This window comes from Vombatus ursinus, unplaced genomic scaffold (assembly GCF_900497805.2).
Source record: "Vombatus ursinus unplaced genomic scaffold, bare-nosed wombat genome assembly UNPS02015066.1, whole genome shotgun sequence".
In the NCBI taxonomy this organism is placed as follows: Eukaryota; Metazoa; Chordata; class Mammalia; order Diprotodontia; family Vombatidae; genus Vombatus; species Vombatus ursinus.
Window position 1 is genome coordinate 7,819,357 of NW_020954844.1, and position 5,328 is coordinate 7,824,684.

General features: G+C 42.9%; 1 long non-coding RNA gene across 1 annotated transcript; it reads left to right on the forward strand.

The window, feature by feature from the left end:
* The first annotated feature begins 210 nt into the window (after nucleotides 1-210).
* Nucleotides 211-2,109, forward strand: LOC114031082. The gene is made up of 2 exons (XR_003567696.1): nucleotides 211-307; nucleotides 1,875-2,109. It is a non-coding gene; the product is annotated as an uncharacterized LOC114031082 (long non-coding RNA).
* Nucleotides 2,110-5,328: the final 3,219 nt, after the last annotated feature.

Here is a 5,328-nt window from a genome sequence, read left to right on the forward strand (position 1 = left end):
GGGAGGTGTAAGAACCTGAATGAGGCAGGGCAGAAGCAGGCCAGACAGACTTTAGAAAGCACAGGAAAAGTGACTTCCCTTGTACTCTCCATGCACCTGCTCCCGGGTCTCAGGGACTTTCCCTATTGAAGTTGTACATTTGGACTCCCAAATGAGTTCCGTTCTTGCCCTCAGCTACCTTGTAACGAATGTATTTCACATTCCAGAGGCGGATTGGCAGCCTGGGTTGCTAGCAGAACCCGCGAGAAATAAGCTAGCGTCTTACGTTTCCCAGATTCATCTGGATGGGGGCAAACAAGCGACAGAGGTGAGTTTTACTGAGAACTCATAAGATCCAAGCCAAAAGTAGGAAGGCGGGGGTAGGTAAGGGTTTTGACATCTGAAAAGATGGCTAGTTACTCATATCTGATTCTGCCTCTCTCACAGAGTCGCAGCCAGAGTCCTTGACTCCACATGGCCAAAACAACCACCCTACTCCATCAAAAAGTCAATCAGCTGAGTAGGGGAAAAGCACGCTGAGGCATTCGGCTTGGCATTAGGCAAATAAAACTCCAGTCCTGCAGAGCCAACTTTGGAGAACTTTCCATGCGCTATATTTGATTTTCTGTCTCCTCCGGTTGTACACAACTAAATACGCTTGGAATGAATTTAAAAGGCTAACAATGATCTCCAAAACCCATAGTGCTCCCCCGGGGAGGCACTCAGGCAGGAAGCTCAAGGATCAATTAAGATTAATACAGAACCTTCTGGATCAATGGGTTGGGTAGAAGGGACCGAGAGAAAAATCAGAAGAGAGTCTTAGAGACGCCCCTTCTCTCAGGGATGAGACAATCCCATCTCCAAAAAGCTTCTGATCTGACGGGGGGGGATGGGAAGGGGGTGAGAACAAGCCCCAATTCTAATGGGGGAGACAAAACACACTCATTCATTGATTTAAGAGTCCCTCTGCCTCCCGAATGCCCCTCTTCCTCCCTCCTGAATGCCCCTCCTCCTCCAGCTCACTGTGCAGACGTGCTCTCCCTCTTCAGAACCCAAGTCCGCGGGCGCACATCTCTAACCAGTCAATTCTTATCCTTGGCAACCATTCAGCAAATGTTTTGCAGGGGGAGAAGACGATGTATTTGTTTTTTAAATGAGGCTTGGAAATTATCCATGCATTTTATTTATGCAGGCTCCCCCTGCCCGCAATTACCATTAATAATCATGAGCCTACTGCTGCTGAAACGGAATTTCTGGAAATGGGAACATTGGAAAGAATTGCTTATGGATGAGCAATGCTTTGTCACATCTGCTCACCTTTGCTGCCTGTCTTTTGCTAGGAGCTGGGAAAGCATAGGGGCAGCTCTGTATGGATACTCAAAAGAGTGTGTGTTCAGAGGACTCAGAGGGGGTAGGAACTGGTATTCTGTGATCCCTTAATACCAGCCTCCTCAGTATTCTGCACAAAATACACTCCATTTGTCAACTCCAGGCATTTTCTCTGGCTGTCTCCCGTGCCTGAAATGGCCCTCGCTCTTCTCTGCCTCCTGGCTTCCCTGGCTTCCTTTAAGTCCCTGCTAAAACCCCGTCTTCTAGGAGAAGCCTTTCCAGACACCCCTTCATGCTAGTGTCTTCCTGTTAAGGATTTCCTCCAATGAATCCTATCTATATCTTGTTTGTACATAGCACTCATCTTCCCACTAAACTGTGAGCTCCTTGAGGGCAGAAACTGTCTTTTGCCTTTCTTAGTATTCCCAGGACATAGTAGGCTCTTAATAAATATTTATTGAATGATCAGAGAAATCATAGAGACCAACCCCCTTCTTTTAGTGGAAGAGGAAACTGAGCCCAAGAGCAATGAACTTGGAGTCATGTAACCTAAATTTGCATTCCAGATTGGTCACTTACTACCTAGATGACCTTGGGCAAGTCACTGCTGCTGCTGCTGCCGCCACCGCTGCTGCTAATTAATGCTAATGTCAATGCTGCTGCTGCTGCTCAGGTCACATTTCATTGTGAGGACCATTTAAAAGGTGTAGAAGGATTGCAATCAGGGTTGGTGGAGGGAATGAATACACACGTGTATGAAATCACAGATCCTTGAAATAATAAAATCATCATTAATCTTTATATGGAGTCCTAGACTCTCAGGGTTTGCAGGGTACTCAGCTTCAAGAAGACTTCCCTCTGCAACCTCACCTGGGAGGAGTCACCCTGCCTTTGCCTGAATCTCACCTGGGACATAGAGCTGGAGGGAACTTTAGATGTCATAAAATCATAAATGTGAACTGGAAGAATCCTCAGAGGCAGATCTGGTCCAACCCCCTCATTTTACAGATGGGGAAAGTGAGGTCCGAAGAGGGGGAATAGTTTGCCCAAGGTCTCACTAGTAGCAGTATCAGAGATAAGATTTGAACTCAGGTCCAACAACTACATTCAGCAGTGTCTTTGACAGAATTACATTTCCCATTTCAAGGAGTGAGTGTCCTAGACACATCCAAAAAATTGATCACAAAGTGAAAAACTTAGTGAATAAGTGTATTTGGGCTGTATTTGGGGAAAGCCCAAGCCTTTGAGGTGGAATTTCACTGGATTGACTAATTTTTCCCCAGATTTAATGAGCTAATTGTGTATATGGACACGGGCACTATGAGAATAAAATAATCGATTAAATTGGTCATCTGGGATTCTGTAGATAGAGGTCTGTCCTAAATGCAACTGTAGAGTATGTCTTGGGTATCTCTGACCCTCCCTTCCACTGTTTCTTCCACTATCCCAACACCCAAAGCATTCCAAGCCTTCCTGCAGCCCAACGGGTCCCTCCTGTCAGGAAGATGAGTGGCAATATATTGACTCATTATTGTCCTCTCTTGATCAAATCAGATGACATGGCATAGTGGGGAGAGAGCTGGCTTTGGAAGCCAGGAAGACCTGATTCAAGTCCCGTGCCTAACATATACTGACTGTGACTCTGGATAGGTCATGGACTCCAGGCAGCACTCCAAGGTGACTCTCTAAGAAAGTGCCCACCCGAATGGGGAGAGGGAATGTCTTCACCTGGGAGTCCCCTATTCCCAGAACTGCAGGATTGGAAAGGACTTCGGAAATAACCTCATCCAATCCATCCCCAAACTATCTATTGTCTATGACACACTGAACAAATGGTCCCCAGCCTCTGCTCAAAGCTGGTTGCTCAGGTAAAGAAGCCCCAACCATCCCACCTCTAAAGAGCTCTCACTGTTAAAAAGCTTTCCTTTACCTGTAGTCTAAATTTGCCACTTGGCATCTTCTACTCATTATTATTGGTTCAACAGCCTTCCATCAATAAGTATACATGAAGTGCCTGCTATACACCAGGTACTATGCTAGGCTCTGGGGATACAAAGACAAAGCTGAGACTACCCTTGTCCTCAAAGAGTTTATATTCTACTGATGATATATAACCAGGAATGTGCTGGTAAATGTTTAACAACCAGTTCTCCAAGTGGAAAAATGTACATATAACAAACTCTTAAGTTTAATCTACAATGTTAGCATTTTCTCCATCATTTTCTTTTGTCATGTTTCTTTTTTTGCCTTTTAAAAATGTGATATTTAATTTTCCCCCAATTTCATGCAAAAACAATTTTTAACATTTTTTTTTAATTTGAGTTCCAAGTTCCCTTCTTCCCTCATCCCCTCACTCCTTCACTCCCTCACTAAGAAGGCAAGCAATCTGGTAGAGGTTATACATATACAGTCATGTACAATATTTCCATATTAGTCATATTATGAAAGAAATACAGACCAAAAGAAAAAAAAAGAAAAATAAATAAAGTTTTAAAAAGTATGCTTCAATCTGCATTCAGATGCCAGATATACCTTTTTTCTTTTTTCCTTTTTTCTTTTTATTTTTTTTTTATATTTTAAATTTATTTATAGTTTTCAACATTTACTTCCACAAGATTTTGAGTTCCAAATTTTCACGCATCTCGCCCCTCCCCCCACCCCAAGGTGGCATGCATTCTGCAGTCTGCCCAGCCTTCTATCTCTCTCCCCCTTCTCTTATCCCCTTCCCCTTTTATTTTCCTGTAGGGCAGGATAGATTTCCGTACCCCATTTCCTGTATTTCTTATTTCTCAGTTGCATGTGAAAACATTTTTTTAAACATGTGTTTTTAAAACTTTGGGTTCCAAATTTTCTCCCTTCCTCCCTCCCCACCCACCCTCATTGAAAAGGCAAGCAACTCAATATAGGTTATACATACGCAGTGATGCAAAACACTTCCACAGTAGTCATGTTGAGAAAAACTAACTCTCTTTCCCTTAATCCTATCCTGACCCCTCATTTATTCTATTCTTTCTTTTGACCCTGTCCCTCCTCAGAAGCATTTGCTTCTGATTACCCCCTTTCCCAATCTGCCCTCCTCTCTATCATTCCCCTGCTCTCTTGTCCCCTTCTCCCCCTATTTTCCTATAGGGTAAGACAGATTTCCATACCCAATTGAGTGTGTATGTTATTCCCTCCTTAAGTCAAATCCTATCAGAATAAGATTCATTCATTCCCTCTCACCTTCCCCTGTTTCCCCTCCACTGCAAGAGCCTTTTCTTTTCTGTTTTTTGTGAGATAATTTACTCCATTCTACCTCTCCCTTTCTCCTTCTCCCGGTATAATCCTCTCTCACCCCTTAATTTTATTCTCCAGATATGACCCCTTCATCTTCAACTCACCCTGTGCCCTTTATCTATCTATCTATCTATATATATATGTATACACATACATATAATTTTTCCCTCCAACTACCCTAATACTGACAAAGGTCTCATGAGTTATAAATATCATCTTTCCATGCAGGAATGTAAACAGTTCAGCCTTAATAAGTCTCTTATGATTTCTCTTTCCTGTTTACCTCTTCATGTTCCATTTGAGTCTTGTATTTGAAAGCCAAATTTTCTATTCAGCTCTGGTCTTTTCATCAAGAATGCTTGAAAGTCCTCTATTTCACTGAATGACCATTTTTTCCCCTGAAGGATTATGCTCAGTTTTGCTGGGTAGGTGATACTTGGTTGTAATCCTATCTCCTTTGCTCTCTGGAATATTATATTCCATGCCCTGTGGTCCCTTGGTGTAGAAGCTGCTAAATCTTGTGTTATCCTGATTGTGTTTCCACAATACTTGAATTGTTTCTTTCTGGCTGCTCGAAATATTTTCTCCTTGACCTGGGAACTCCTGAATTTGGCTACAATATTCCTAGGAGTTTTCCTGTGGGGGTCTCTTTCAGGAGGAGATTGGTGGATTCTTTCAATTTCTATTTTGCCCTCTGGTTCTAAAATATCAGGGCAGTTTTCCTGGATAATTTCTTGAAAGATG